A 16567-nucleotide genomic window follows, 5' to 3' on the forward strand; every position below is an offset into this window, starting at 1 on the left:
GTTGCATAATGTTCCAACCACCGGGCTGGTTTAGTAAAATAACAATATATTGATATTCTATTGGCGAAATATATTGCTGATAATTTCTGCTTAACCATGCCACCGAATTGAACAAAAACTAACATCTGTTCAACCATGTTGGTTCAAGACAATCACATAACTGGCAATTGAGCTGATTTAGCCTACGGTTGCATGATGTTCCAACCACCAGGTTGGTTTGAGACAATTACATTTAGTCCAAGCCTGGTTTAAGGAATGAAACAAGTAAACTATCCCAAAGCTCAATCACAAACAACCACCGGGCTGGTTTAGGCACCACTGACCTGTGTTGTATCTAGCATGTGTATGATGTGCTCCTTAAACACGTTGCGTCCTGTTCGCTTTTTACAAATGTCCTTTCTATTTGGAGAAACTCTTGTATTTTCATGTCAAAATGTCGTCACTGTAGGAATGACTTCCATACTTAGGCTCTCTCTCCTTTTCTTGCGTTTTGTTGAAGCCCACAGACTTCTCAGATCGGGATGATCGTGCATTGCTTTTGCTCTACGTTCAACTTCTAGAGCCACGTTGGTCCTTCTGATTGACATCGTCATCGACATTGTGCACCCAAGCCCTTTCTCCTTTGTTTTAGGGGACACCAACATAGCTAATGTCACCCTCTTTGTAGCTAGTTGATCTAAGTTGTGCACCCCTTTCACTTTTTGTAGACCATTTCTGAGGTTAGAGAGCATCGCCTCTTGGGCGTGCATCTCCCGAGGTGTTGGTAGGGTTGTAACTCTATGAACTTTAGGGTGCAAGCTAAAGCTTGTGAAGACTCAAGACTGGTAATCACCTGAATGGCCTGATGTTGCTGTCTCAAATGCTCCCACCAATCGTGACACCACAGCTCATGTTCTTTGCTCCGATGGCAGTGATCGAATGCATGCATCTGCAACCACTTCTTGCTACTGCCTTGCAAGGAGTCTTCTTTCTTCTCGTTGTTTCTCCCTTCGCAGATGTTGCAAAAGCATCTTCTGTTGCCATTTTGATACCGTGCTAGCACTTTCCTCAACCCGTAATCTATTCCTTGTGCCTTAACTTGGCTTTTCATCTTTCCTGTATCGTAGTCTCTATTTGCTTCTCTTGCAAGCCATGGCGAGCTGCATGTTGCCATTGACGCTATGGCCATAATCAGTAATAGATCCAGAGAACCTAGCTGGTGAGGCAAGCAAAGAATAGAAGACAACTTACCCAAAAGAAGACAATGGGAAGCCAAAGTCTATGCAAGGTCACATCGAGGTGCGTGTAGGTTGCAGGGCAGGAGCAAGTACTTAATCTTTTAAGATTTAATGGTCGGGAGATGTAAAAATGCAAAATTCGTGGGAGTAGCAAAATTTTCAACCGTCGGTTTTCCCCCCTCCGGCGATACACATCAGCAGAATTGGATATCCCAAACAAGCACAATGTGGCCTGAAATGCTTTAAAACACAAATAGGCCAAAGGGAACGCTATCGGGTTTGATGATGTGTATTATAAAATACAATGACCTTTGGCATACTTATGAGCCATAGAGCAAGCAAGTGCATGGAAAAAGAAACAATTCAAAATCGTAAATACTGTTGGATTTATTAAAAGATCTTTGCACATGCACAAATTGCACTTTTTCAACTTCTTCCATTTTAGGGTGAATCTAAATACCAATACCAACAACTATCAATGTTTTATGACCACCATATAGTAGTCCCACTAGTTTGGATTCCAAATTTTCAAGCCATTTTGGTTTTCAACAAATTAAAAAAAAAGTTATAAAGCGTGCCCTCAAATGGGTATGCATCACTTTAGCACAACATTGGAGGCCCATTAACCCATGCCTAATGTTCTCATTTGGGTGTGTCCTTCGGTTGAGGAGAAGATCACGTAGTGTACTTTTGAATGATTACTTGATTGCATGTATGTATAGAATAAAATTTTGATGTTTTTGAATAAATTGCTCTATCCTATAGTCTTCAGGATGCATGCTTCACATGCAACATAGAACTTGTAATTCTTGAATAGTCTCGTTCCAAATCCTTATTCCTATTTTTTTTGCTCTCGTGTTCAGGTTTGGAATGTATACTACAACTTGAAGACAAACTTTGCCGAATTTGGTTGAGCAATGCATATGTTTTGGGGTCATGCAAGATACCTATATATAGAAAAGTCCCTAAACCTCACCAAAAATGGCTACACCCAAGCAAACAATGTTTCCATTAAATTGTTATGCTATGGTGAAGACATTATTTTTAGTTTGATCAAATACTTTTAGATTGGATAGGATTCTATGGTCATGGTTGCCTATTTTATAGGTGATACCTTATCTTTACAAGGTTCATGGCTAATACAAATCTTTATGTGTTGCCTTTTATGCTTGTCTATAAAATCACTTCTTACTGTATATTAAGGAGGGAGGGAGGCTCTAACAAGCCACGTGTCACACAAAGGGAGCTCCTCATTGCTAGCCACATGTCACTAAATGAGTTCCTCACTACCAATTATGTGTCACATAAACTGAAAAGGCTTGGAGGCTTTCACGTGGAGGAAGTCGCATCATCACCTCCTAGAAACGAACAGGTTTAACTGATGCTGTTCAGACAAGGGTGGGATGTCTAAACGGGACACCTATTGTGCTTGGTGTTACAGACTTTCAATCCACGGGGGGAAGTATGGGTTCTATGGTAGGTGAAAAGATTACCCGCTCAATCGAATGTGCCACGGATCAATCCCTTCCACTAGGAGAGGAGAGTGCCACATGGCTTGATTTGGCTTGTAGAAGAAGAGGCTCTGCGTGGCTTTACGGAGCTCTCCACATGGCATTGCCCCACGGCTAGTGTTTCCCACCCATGCTTTTTTCAAATTCTCTTTTGTCTACACCTTCCAGCAAAAATCTCTTCGTTGCTGCCTCTCCCTTCGTGCCTTGCCATGTACGCCTCGCAATACAGCTATCTTATTTGAATTGGTTGCATAGGGTACCAAGCTTTTGAAGCATATCTATTTGCTCACAAACAAACTTTTGCACAGACGTGAAGAGAAGAAAGCTTCAGAAAGTACACACACACACACACACACATCTTGGAGCTTTGGAGTGAATTTAAGGAAAGTGTAGCTCACTCCTCTCCTTCTTCGACACCATCTACAGATCCTCCACTCACCCTGGCAATAGATGAGGTCACTGCAAGCATACTCTCATGCAGTTTCTTCTTTTGTTGTCAAATGAATCGCCATACCACGGGGGAGGGGAGCTCCATGGCCACTGAAGTGGAAGATGAGGACATCGCCACCAGGACATGTGTGAGAGACAAGGTTCCTGAGAGCACGATTGATGATGGCTCCCTTCAGCTTCTAGAAGCGATCATCTATATTGATCAACACGATGATGTGCCGCTCTGGGAATCCAAATTGCTGCACGAGGTGTTGCCGCAACCTCCGCACATTATTGACACAGCCATGGAGCCAATTTGAGTGTCAGAGTAGTTATAGCCGACAAGCACAGCCTTCTTCATCGATGGCTCTCTCTCTGGCTTTGGCACGACCTCTCTTCAAGTTAGGCTCTCCCTTCTCTTCTAGCTCTCCCTCCTGGTAATTCATGCACTACTCTCCCTCGTGCAAATTCATGCACTGTTTTGTTCTTGGTCGGAGCATAGATCTCCGCTAATCGCTCATCAGGTCAGCTCTCCTCCTGGTAATTCATGCGTTGTATGATTCTATTTGATTGGTGATGTTCGGGACATGAAATACATCAGACAAGTATTTCTTTTTCCCATCCTGCATAGACAACGGAATTTTACCAATCTGCACAATAGGATGTGCAGTATCATCACCAGTCTCCACAAATCCTGGTCTTTCCATTTTCCTTGCATCCTGCATCCATTCTGCATGACCTGTCATGTGGTTTGACACAGCTGAGTCAACATACCACACATCATTACTTTCTTCTGCACTTGTCACAGAATTGGTCATGTGCTGCACCATAAACAAATGCTCATTTCTGTCATCACCCTATCTACTAGAGGATGCATAATTGCCTTGTTGCAATTTTCCATTCATAATGTCATTTTGCTTTTGGTAGCAATCTTTAGCCATATGACCCATTTTACCATAGTAGTAGCATTCAACATTGCTGTTTGCATTTTGGCCTCTCTGCCATCCACCACAACCTCTTTGGCTCCCCCTGCCTCTAGAGTTACCATGTCCTCCTCCAAAGGACTAGTATTCTTGAGTTTGCTGCATATTCAGATTTCTACCTCGGCCTCCAGATCGGCCTGCTCTACCTCTGCCTCTACCTCTTCCAGCATTTGAGTAGAAGATAGTTTCTTTTGAAGTTCCTCCTGAAGAAGATGTGCCACCATTTCTCTGCTCTTCAAAAATTAGAAGAGCAAACAACTCCTCAAAATCAGGAAAATTTTCACAGACGGCAATGGATGTCCGAAACTGTGCATAATCCTTTCCTAGACCATTCAAGGTCACAGAAACTAGATCATCATCTTCCACTGCCGACCCAATGGAAGCAAGTGCATCTGCAATTTTCTTCACCTTCATGTGGTAGTCATTGATGCTCATATTTTCTCTCTGCACATTGTGCAACTCCTGCTTGAGCTGCATTTTCTTGGCTTGTGTATTTGTGCTATAAATTTTTGCCAAAGTATCCCATGCCTCCTTTGGCGTACTTGCATCCTGAATATGCACAATCATAGAATCCAAAATACTGATAGACAGCCAGCACATAACTTTTCTGGTTCTCATGCCATCCTTTAAATGCCTACATTTCCTGTTGATTGGGAACATAAGGAAGAATTGGTTCTTCTTCATTTCCTGTAATGAACTCCCAATAGCCTTTTCCCATAAGGAAATCTGTCATTCTAAACTTCCATGCTTGGAAGTTGTTCTGGTCAAGCTTTTTAGTGACAATCTGTGAAAGAGAATCAGACGCCATTGCAGAACACTAAAAAATGTTCTGTCACTACCAAAAACATAGCTTCTGCCTCACACAGGCAAATCTGCAAAACTGACGAAAGTGGTATTTGACCACACAGTCACTTCCTAGTGACGATTTTGCATCAACAGGCAATAAGGATGATTCTGTAACTCCCAGTATCTCTGCACACAAGCATACGATGCAATTTCTGTGGCAACTTTTCACCGACCTATAGAGTAGTGGTCACACAGCAAAAACAGGGCCTTTTTCTCAATGCTTGCGGAGAACTTTCGCCTCCAAAATGGGCCCCGAAATGGCCTCGAATTAGAAAAATAAAGTCATCGAAGGCTTTGCCCCTGCCCATAGCATATATTACCCCCTCGCCACACCGCGAAGGGCGTCTCAATCTGAGACAATGCACTCTTGCACTTTTCGGCTATGCTACCTGCAGAGATTTGCTCCCAAACTCAAAAAAGGAAAGCAACACTGGTCCTCTTACCAGGACACCGCAAACTTGGTTTGCTTTCTTGAGCTCCTTGTGAAGATAGTGGGAGAGAGGGAAGGAGTCTCACTTGTGGCTTTCTCACATACACAATGGGGGAATACACACAAAAGTGGAGGTTGAAAATAGTTTTCTTCTTCTTAGTTGTGAAAGCCAAAAGAACTCTAGTACAAAGAAATAGAAGAACCCTATATGTGGGTCTCAACCAAACTCAGCTAACTAAGGTGGCATACTAACTGAGCCACGAACTAGAGTACATAACGATAGCTGTCATCCAGCTATTATTCATGGGCGATGTACCAACGACATCTGCAGCTAACAAGTCGGTGACATAAATGCACAACGGTCACCCTGGCATATCACGAGTGGAGCTCGATATCTCAACAGTCATTAGGAAAAAAGGGAGCTCATTTTGGGGCCTTTTACAGTTTGGAAAAATAAGCTCTCACCCAATCAATAGAGGGCCAACGTAACATTGGAAATTCATGAAAATAAGAGAAAATAGAAAAAAGAAACAATACTTTATGTAGGTACAAGCGTGCTACATTAATGTGGAGATTGGTTTTTTATTCTCACAAGATCTTTGGATATGAAGATAGAATCTAGTCTGACATTTTATCTAACAAGGGCCTTCCCGCTTCCACCTTCCTTTGAACTTTGAAATGTTGTGCTGCCTTTCCTTCGAAAGGTCTACCATTCTACACCACTGCCTCATTGTGCAGCAACCTCTTCTTTTCCAAAACTGCTCCCTTGATCCTGTTTGGCGTAGAGTAAGATGTTTCTTATCAACTGTCTGTCTGCCCACTTTCTCTTTCTTGAAACTTCAATTTTTTATCTTGTTTACATTACTTTGCTGTTGTTACAGATTCACAAGGTCTCCATGGTGAATAAAAACCATGGCCATTCTTGTGGAAGACGCTCTGTGGATGATAATGCTATGAAGGCAGAATTATACCACACATCCTTACCCCATCAACCTGCTTCTTCTATTTCTTCGGTAGAGAATTCAAGTACAGTCAAAACGGAAGGAACTTGGGAAAGGTTTAGTGTTTCGAAAGGAGCATGGGTGCTCATGCAACCTAGCAAAAGAAAAAAACCCCAGACAAAAAACATTTTCTTGGCGTCATGGAAGGGAAGAGTACGAGATTTTAAAATCACCAGAGGGAAGATATTGGTGAAAGAAGTTTTGATTCAGCATGTGTACATGCATGAAGAACTTGTCTTGCGAGACTATCTAAATGATCTTTCGCAACATAGGCCTAATTGTATATTTTTCTATTGTGGTTTTTTTCTTTACGAGGTGTATGGATTTTTAAGATGAAGCTTTCTTTCTTTGCTTATTGACATTCTTGTGTTGTTTTATTTCAGATTTATACCCTTCATCGTATGAGACATGGCAAAACATCGATTGTATTCTGGGATTTATAGATGTTTTGCATGGATCGATAGGAGAACAACAATACCAAGGTCAATGTGCAATAGAGCTAGCTTAATCGGGTATATTTTTTACTAATCATTTTTATCAGTTGCTGGACAATGCTAACACACATGGTGTGTTAAGGAAACAAGACCTTCCGGCATGGAATTCAGTAGATTGGCCTCACCCACATTTTAGTGTTACAGAGGCATATAGGGCCAAGCTTTTCAAAGAAGTACAGAAAGCTTTGAGGCCCAATATTGCCACAAGGATAATAAAAATTTCTTTATGCATGCCTCTCACAGTTTTTGTGGACTTGTTTAATACCTTTCCAGTGAAGGTTTCAAAAACAATGTTCACAATTAAAGCAACAAGTTCGACATGCATGCCACAATTCTTGGATAAAGGTTGGGATAAGAAGACATGTAGTTCACTGTTTTGTGAGGTTGTCCAACCTTCTATGCAACTGAAGTACATGGTTGCATCACAAAATTTTATTTTTTATTTTTATTATAAGTGCAATCGAATGCTAGGCACAAAACTAGTCCCAATGGATCAAGATGAAGATTCTTTTGGTGCAAAAAATAAACTTCTTGATATTGATGTTGTTGAGAATGGTGATGTGCTAGTCAATATCTCATTAAGAGAATGTTGCTCCCTAGCTCAATTGCGCAATGACATTCTGTTTGAGACAGAAGGTTCTATTTCAAAGGACTTTTTATTTATCTACAACAATAAAAAGGTACACCATCTGATTTATCCTAGTCTCATTAAGCACTGCTATTAGTTTACTTTACCCTATTAATTCATATTGCTTTTTTGCAGGTGCTCAAAAGAAAAGAGAGTTCAATAAAATGCAAAGACATTGAAAATTTGAAAATTGAGATAACACAGACTCCATAAACAAGGTATTGTATTAAATAAAGTAAAATTTTGTACAAAAGTGTTTAATTGTACATGTAGAACATATTCTTGACAACCATTTTCTATTTATCTACAGCTTGATCTAGAGGCTGTTCTACATGGTCCAAGCTCTCCGTATCATCATTTTTTGGAGAATCTATTTTCTGCTGCTCCATCCTGTCCTGTACAGTATCTTGGTGCTGCTCCATTGTCTCCTCTACTGCCCCTGGAGCATCTGTTTTCTACTGCCCCTGGAGCATCTGTTTGCTACTGCTCCATCTTCTCCTCAATAACATCAGCAGCAGGTCCTTGTTCCTGTGGCTTCTACTCATCAGCACTAAGTCCTTGTTCCTGTGGCACCACATCAGCTTCATATGTGTCATCAAGGTGTATAACACCTTCTCGGACTTTAGAGCTCTCACCCAACTTGACAGTAGCTGGTACAATATGTTTGGGGGAGGCATAGCTCAAAAACTTCCAAATTGTATCAGCTCTGAAATTATATACATAGTTTGAGCTGAAGCTATCTTCTCTCATCTGCAATGGCATATGATGATTTAGAACACTTTGTACCACTATCAATTATCTTGAAGCTAAATGAAAATTATTTTTTCTTACAAGGTCTGGTTGTCTCATCTCAAAATAGCTTGAAAGTAGATATTTGGCACTGATCAGCACTCTCCATCCGTAGCTACTTGAATCATCTTGTTGTGGTGTCTGTACAGTTGGAAAGATATGTTAGAAACTGTTAACATCTGAATAAAACAAAATTATTCAATAAGTTCAAAGGCATAGCATGAAATAGACATCAGTAGAGGGAACGACTTTTTACCTCTAGATTTATTGGCTCTATTGAATCCAAAAGAGAGACATTAGGAGGACAGTGATCCAATGCATCTAGAAGCCTTCTAATACAACTGCAATACATATAATTTAGTTAGTATGAAATCAAAATAATGAAGTTTGAAGTTAAAAAAAGCACACACACCACTTACAATTTCAGCTCTCTGTGTGTGTTTTTAAGAGAGTTGAGTATAAAGCATTGCTTCTGCTGGATGTCAATAGAAACAAAACTCCACTGGTCACTGCGTAAAGAAAAAAGCATTAAGAAATCAAAGGCTACAAGAGTTCTCAATCTTAAAGAAGAATCCCAAAAGAAGCAGTCACCCACATACATGTTATGGTATGGAAGTAGAAAAACATCGATAACTTCAAATTTGCAGTGTTTGAACCAGTTGGAAATACCGGTGGGAGTTTCCTTTGCATCTCTTAACTTGGAAGAAATGGCAGGATCAATAATATGAACTGTATGCTGTACAGAGTGGTGAAGCCAGCTTCTCATCATGCTGCATGGGACCAAAAAATAATTAGGTAGGGTATAAAGAAGGTACAAGGAGGATTGTTTTGCAAACAAATGTAAAATAATAGACACTTACTAGAGCATTGCAAGAATGATAGTATCTGAGCAATACTCATTCTTATGAGCCAATGCTGCCAAGCATGGTTTTGTCAAGTCAAAATCATTCACTGAAGTTTCATCCTCAATATGGACAACTATATTAGGGCCCAGCTCCTGCAACCTTCTTTGTATCTGCAGCTCCCTCTTTCTAGTCTCCACATCTATAACAAATTTTGATTCTTTTATTTGCTGCTTCAGTGACTCCTCATAAGTAGCCTTCCCTTTGATGTTCTTTGAGTGGGTTACTTCAACAACCTTAACCTCATCTACCTTCGACTTCCTTGTAGGTGGAATTAATAATATGTCTCTCATCTTTATGTCCTGCCATTCCACAGGATGAACAAGCTTGTCATACCTCCATCTCACTTTGGACAAAGTGTTGAAGTCTTTGGCCATCAGAGTCACCCTGTGAGCATGGGCTGCTACCAGCATTGCATCTTCAAAATATTTTTCCAAGTAATCCTCTGCCATTTCCTGTAAGGAAAGAATGGCAGTCCTGTTCCACCTAAACCCAAGGTGCCAACTATCACATATGTCTTTCACCAGTCTTTGAAAAGGTGCCTTGGGGATTGCAAAGCCTATAGCTTTCTATTGCTTCTTGATCTCCCTTAGCACACTTGCACCATGTTTCAATCTCTTGGCCTTTTGTTGGAGCAGGCTCATTGGCTTACCCTTCCTGCCATGTGCACCTCTTCCCTTTGGAGGCACACTAAATTTCTTGGTACCTGCCCCAGCTGCTGTTGCTGCAAGCCCTGGCCCTTTGTCAGCTTTCCTTGCAGTTGACTTGGTTCTTGCCATCACTCTAACAAACTGCATACAAAGCAATGGAAAGAGATTACAGCCATGGAGAACATGGTATGACACAAAAAGACAATGACATGGGTGGATGAAGCAACATTGACAATTTTGCAATAAAATGCGATATGGACAGTTTGAAATTCCTAACAGCTTGAAATCGCATTTTCCTGCAGTGATTTCTCTGTCTTTACAACTAAATAAAATACGGATTGAGTCTATGCAAGGAGAGTACAGCCATGACACAAAACCACAATGATAGGGGTGGATGAAGCAACAGTTCAGTATTTGCAACAAAACGCGATTTCGGTTGTTTGAAATTCCTAAAGCCTTCTCCTTGCATTTTCTTGCAAATTCATGAGGCAGCATGCTGGAACATGCCTTCAGTCATTTCAATGTGTTTGCATGTCCATGTAGGATGGATTGTTTCTATGGAAGGCAAGAAGATTGCAGAGACTGAGGGAAGAACCCATAAATACTGACCTAAAAGCTATCTGTGGGTGTGCTGTGCTGTTGATGAGTACCCTGTGCTGGGGATGAACCTGTGCTACTGGTCAGGATGCTGATGTTGCAGAGTAGGGAGGTAGCTGAGACTAGAGGGCCGAGACAGGATAGATTAAACAGGAGGGAAAAGATTAGTGCAAAATACAAGCAAGGAAGCTACTAAATCCCACACGTGTGGAATGGAGTCGTTTTTCACACGTGTGGATGGGACCCAGATCTCTTGGAGTTTGAAACTTGGCACATGTGAAAAAGACACTTTTTGCCTTGGAACTTGTGCCATTCATGATTTCATAATCGGTTCCATAACCACTCTTCCCTCCCCTGCCTCCCAATCTTTCATCCCTGCCAGCACCTCCCATCATCCTTTTCCTTCCCTCTCGGATCCCTTCCTACCCACCACACTCCATGCAAGAAGAGTCTAGCCATGGACAACTTAGAAAGACACAAAACCAGAATAACAGGGGTGGATGAAGCACCAGTTCAATATTTGCAACAAAATGCGATTTTGGCTATTTGAAATTCCTAAAGCCTTCTCCTCGCATTTTCCTGCAAATTCATGAGGCAGCATGCTGGAACATGCCTTCAGTCATTTCAATGTGTTTGCAAGTTCATGCAGGATGGATTGAGTCTATGAAAGGCAAGAAAAGTGCACAGACTGAAGGAGGAACTTATAGATAAAGTTTTATCCTTAAATGCAATTGTCACACATTAAGATCTGCAAACATTGCTAAATCTATAGAGATGATGAATCTCTCACTCAACCAGCCCAATTCAAAAGTCTTCCTACTTGTGGTTGCAGTGGAAAAACCTTAGGAATGCCTATAATCTTTATCCTAATATCCAAGGTACATCACATCCTACAGCCATGTGTGTTATACTATTAAACAAGAAGATCAGGATATAAAGAGTCCTACATACCTGGAAGCTATATGTGGGTGTGTTGTGCTGCTGATGAGTACCCTGTGCTAGGGATGAACCTGTGCTGTTGATCAGGGTGCTGATGGTGCAGAGTACGGAGGTAGGGAGGCAAGAGAGCTGAGACGGGAGGGCCGACACAGGAGAGATTAAACAGGAGGGAAAAGATTAGTGCAAAATACAAACAAGGCAGCTACTAAATCCCACACGTGTGGAATGGAGTCGTTTTTCACACGTGTGGATGGGACCCAGATCTCTTGGAGTTTGAAACTTGGCACATGTGAAAGGGACACTTTTGCCTTGGAACTTGTGCCATTCATGATTTCATAATCAGTTCCACAACCACTCTTCCCTTCCCTGCCTCCCAATCTTTCATCCCTGCCAGCACCCTCCCATCATCCTTTTCCTTCCCTCTCTGATCCCTTCCTACCCAACACACTCCATCCAGACTGTAACCTGCTTGAAGACTACTACCACTGCCAGATCTCCAGGTTACCAAGGCTGTAGTTCAAGTTTGGGAAAGAGCAGGACATTCACCAGTGCAACTCCAATAGCATGGAAAAAAAAAAGAAAGGTCAGAATTCTAGATTCTTTTCAATGTTTTTTGACATATATTTCTTCCATTCATAGAATTCTTGATGTCCAAATATCTTCACTCAGCTCCACCCTTCTTGTTACATATTCAATTTATATTGTCCAAGAATATGGTAGATCACCCTAGAATTTTATTGGAGATGGATATGAATAGAACCTAGAAGTTTGCAACAAAATGCGAGGAGAGTGCTTTATCCATCTCTAGATAGCCCATATCGCATTTTGCTGCAAATTCCTGTTCTCGACACATTCCTCATGAAAAGCTTCACTCAGCTCCAGCCTTTCTCTTGAATATCAACTCATACTGTCTAGGAATCTATGAGATGATCCTAGCATTTGATTTGACATGGATATCAACAGAACTGGAAAATTTGCAACAAAATGCGAGGAGAGTGCATGACATTTTCCAAATGGTCCTACATCGCGTTTTCCTGCAAATTCCTATGTCTCTTTTGGTTCTCACTTCTTCCTCATTGTTTTGCTATCTTTGGCCCTATGGAATTCTTCCTTGATGATGAGAAATGTTTTTGCTTTGGAACAGTTGACTCTCAGGCTCCTCCTTTCAAGAGGAAGCTGGACTTTTCTACTGCTATAATAAGACCACAACAATCACCAGGTGAGTCATGAGAGCTCATGAAGGGAATTATTTGGTGATATCCTATGCATTCCCTAATTACATATGTCAGCATATAGAATTCAATGTATATAAATTTTGGAACAGGAAAAAGGAAGAGACTGGAGCAGAATGATGAGTCTTCCATCTCAAAACAAAAGGAACCAGAAGAGGACAAATCTCCAGATTTGCTCCTATTTGAGTTTCTTCACAAATGCAAGGCTCAGAGGAACTTCCACATATACCACAGTATTTTCAACATGGAGTTCACTATGAGCTCTATACTGGAGCATCACAAAGATTTTCTTTCAAACCATTGGGATACTTTCAAACAACTGACAGAGGCAGGAAGAATTGTGGAAGGTGAAAAGGTTTTTGTGCATATAAATCATATTGTCTCCATTGACAGGCTGAGGTACCATGTGAATAGAAGATTTGATAGCCTGCCTGATCAATATAAATTCAACTATAACTTGCACACCAGAAAGTGTAGAGTGCTTGAGGAAACCATGGCATTCCTTATGTACATTGTCTTCAGTCAGGACTCTCTGAATGAACAAGGGCAGGAGGCTGAAGAAGAAGACACATCTGAAGCAAAGGAAAAAGAGGATGTTCCTTTCGTAATAGAAATGGTAGAGCAAGAAGAAGATATCAACCTCCAGGATGAGGGGTTGCAAGTGGCTGCTCTTGACCTTGTTTAACTGAGGACAAAAACTCTTAGGGCAGCACAGCCAGTTGAAGATTTTGATGTTCAGAGTAGCAACTATGCAGTGCCCATGCTTCCAGGTGTCTTGATTGGTGGAAAAGATTATGTTTTCCTCCATGATATAGAGTGTATGTTCAATTTGAGGGAGGACTATGCCATTTCCCTTATTGCCCAGGCTTCAAGGCTTGACAAGGAGGTTGGCATAGAGGATGACCATTCACTACTGGCTTTGGAAACAACTTTTGATCCTGCAGAGACCCTTACTATTTGTTTCAAAGAGGCTAAAAAGTTCCAAGAGCTAGGTGAAGCTGCCTTCCAGCTCACACAGGAAGCTATGAATCTCTCAACACTATACACGGAAAAGCTTAAAGAAGAGGCTGGACTGGAGGAGAGAGGAATAAATCTTTGGAAAGATGAACTACTTGTTGCTGATGAAAATGAGAAGGTACGATCTTGTTACTTCAAATCAAATACTTTGTCTTCTGCTTAAATGTTTTGTAGGTTGTGTATTGTCTCACTCCAATCTTTTGATATGTGGCAGCTACAAATTGAGGATGACACATTCCTCCAGAGAACAAGTGGAAGCAGGCCGGCTGGGTTTGGCAAACTATCAAGCCTAGCTCATTATATTCATGATCTAGGCAGTGCTAAGATCTTGATTTACCATAGGCAGTTGAGCAACAATGGAGAAGCCATTGTTTACTTCTTAAAATGTTTGTCCAGGGTTTTAGATGGACATGATCTTTCATGGCAAAAGGAAAAGATCATTTTGATAGAGAGGTTGTCTGCCATAGACATATTTGGGGATTATGTGAATAAGCAGGCCTCTAGGGCCTCTTACTTTTTGTCTTACACTTCTTATGCATTAGCATGTGGTGTTAAGGAGCCCAAATGTCTAGAGGGCTATGGAAAACACAAGCTCATAAGGTTTCGAGAGCCACCCATGATTGCATCAGGTGACACAATCCAAGAAGAAGAACACGTGGAGACAGCTGAAGAAAAGGATACCCCTCCCAAACAAGCAACAGAGGCAAGCATTGATAAACAGATGGTCGACATCAAGCCAATAAGGAAGAAAAAGAGTCCAATCAAGATAAAAAAGAGAGTTCTGATCAGCAGGCCCTCGGAGAAATAGGATTTAGTCATCAAATATAGCACAAACATTATATTGAAGTTGAACTAATTTGTACAAAGTCTTTGATGTCTGGTATGATCTTGTATAAATGAACAATAAGTTGAAGATGAACTGATTTGTACAAAGTCCTTGGGATAGATAGAGCGGTGTCATTAAATATTAAACAAACAATATATTGAAATTGTGAACAAATTGTATTACATTTAGATCACATGTTTCACAAAAGAAATATTGTTGATCGAGTCTCAAATCATATAGGCATAACACCAAGAGTCACTTGTTCCACACAAAAAAATTCTATTGATTGAGTTTTAAAACATGTGGACATAACACCAATAAGTTACAAACTGCTATTCATGTTTACTTGTCCATTTATGGTTTCTAAATATCTTCGATTTCCTCCATTGTCTATGTCTCTTTGCCGCCATTGAATTGTCCAGAGTTTGTCTTCGTCTTTGCTTTTGGGCTAGAAGAAAAGCAAGCTTGACTTTGGAGCTAGCAACTTTTCTTTTAGCATGCAGCCTCTGTAGTATGCCTCGGTAAAACCATTGGAAGAATTCCTTCAGACTATTTGCCTTTTGACTCCCTCCATAGTGTTGTGTGTGTCTGGAAAATGCATAACGTGCCATGTAGTGAGACTTCTCCATGCCTTGGGTAGACCAAATTGCTGGGCATCCATACTTTTTGACAAAATAGGGAAGGTGGTTGTAGATGATATGCTGTAAGGCATAAGAATGCATAGTAAGTAATTAAAAAAAAGAGGATCACACTTAAGTAAAAGAAGAAGACAGAACCTTACCATGTAGTGAGTTATATTGCAGGCTGTCCATGCGTCTTTCATTGACTTCCCAAAATGTTTAATTGCCTCTTCAAAGTTCTTGTAATCACTCTTTGTCCATGTTACTTTGTCACAGAACATGAAGAGTTGATCAAGAGACCCCCACACCTCTGCCTTCACATTTTGTGCTTCCCCATCTGCCTCATGATCTTTCATGGCATTATGGACTTGCTTCCACAATCCTTATGGATTTGTACAAAGTCTTTGATGTCTGGTATGATCTTGTATAAATGAACAATAAGTTGAAGATGAACTGTTCTACCTTTGAAACTGTTCTACCTTGCCTTACTTGCTTACTGTGTTTGGGTCGAGACAAGAATCTTCTTGCCTTAACACCACCAATAGAGGGCTTGATTGGTACCTCCTTGCCATTGGTAGACTTTTTAAAATCCTTTGTGATTTGAACATATCCTCCATGCAGACCTATATCGGATAACACTTTTTCCAATGCTTGAAGAGCATCCTTCGGGACGGAGTTTCCAAGCAAATCAAATATACAAAAATACCAATTTCTCAATGATTCGACATAGACCATGCAATGTGCAGATGTGAACATTACATAGTGGAATGTCCAAAATGGCCTTGAAGTCAAGGTCAACTTTATCTCTATTAGGTGCTCTCTTCCACCATTTGGAATCCATTACTTGAGCTGATTCTTTGCAATAAAGGCAAGGAGACTTTGAGTTGCCTCCTTTACTAACGTTATACATGCACTTAAGTGTTTTAAGATCCCCCGCCATGTGCCACTCTACTTGAAAATCACCTTTTCCTGCAACATGGAGATTCTCGCCTTGCACTTGTCTTTTGATTATTCTTGGTATTTCTGTGTGGTGAAACACCCAATCTAATGTTTCATGGTCTTCTGTCTTCACCTGCCAAATTATAGAAAACAAAAGTCTTACTATAACAGATTTAAAAACAATGACCAAAATCAAGTACGAAACAAAAAATAATCATACCTGGAACGAGCCTAACCACCATATGTGTTTCTCCGACTGCACACTAAAATACTTCGAACTCGCTTCAGTCAATGATGTATCAAGTGCTCCATTCATCAATGTAATAGTAACCCTTTCCATTTTCTTTTCCTTTACAACCTCACACTCATCCAGTTTGATAACAAATTTCAAAATGCCTTTGCACTCCTCAAATGTTATTCCATAAAACTCAACCATTCTTCTTTGAAGTTGTTGTAGATCTACAAATATATTGTTCCAAGGGTTATACACAGTGGTTCCTTTACCACCATGAAATAT

Source organism: Dipteris shenzhenensis, chromosome 21 (genome assembly GCF_047967505.1).
Source record: "Dipteris shenzhenensis isolate YYH24624 ecotype China chromosome 21, Dip_SZ_1.0, whole genome shotgun sequence".
Taxonomy (NCBI): domain Eukaryota; kingdom Viridiplantae; phylum Streptophyta; class Polypodiopsida; order Gleicheniales; family Dipteridaceae; genus Dipteris; species Dipteris shenzhenensis.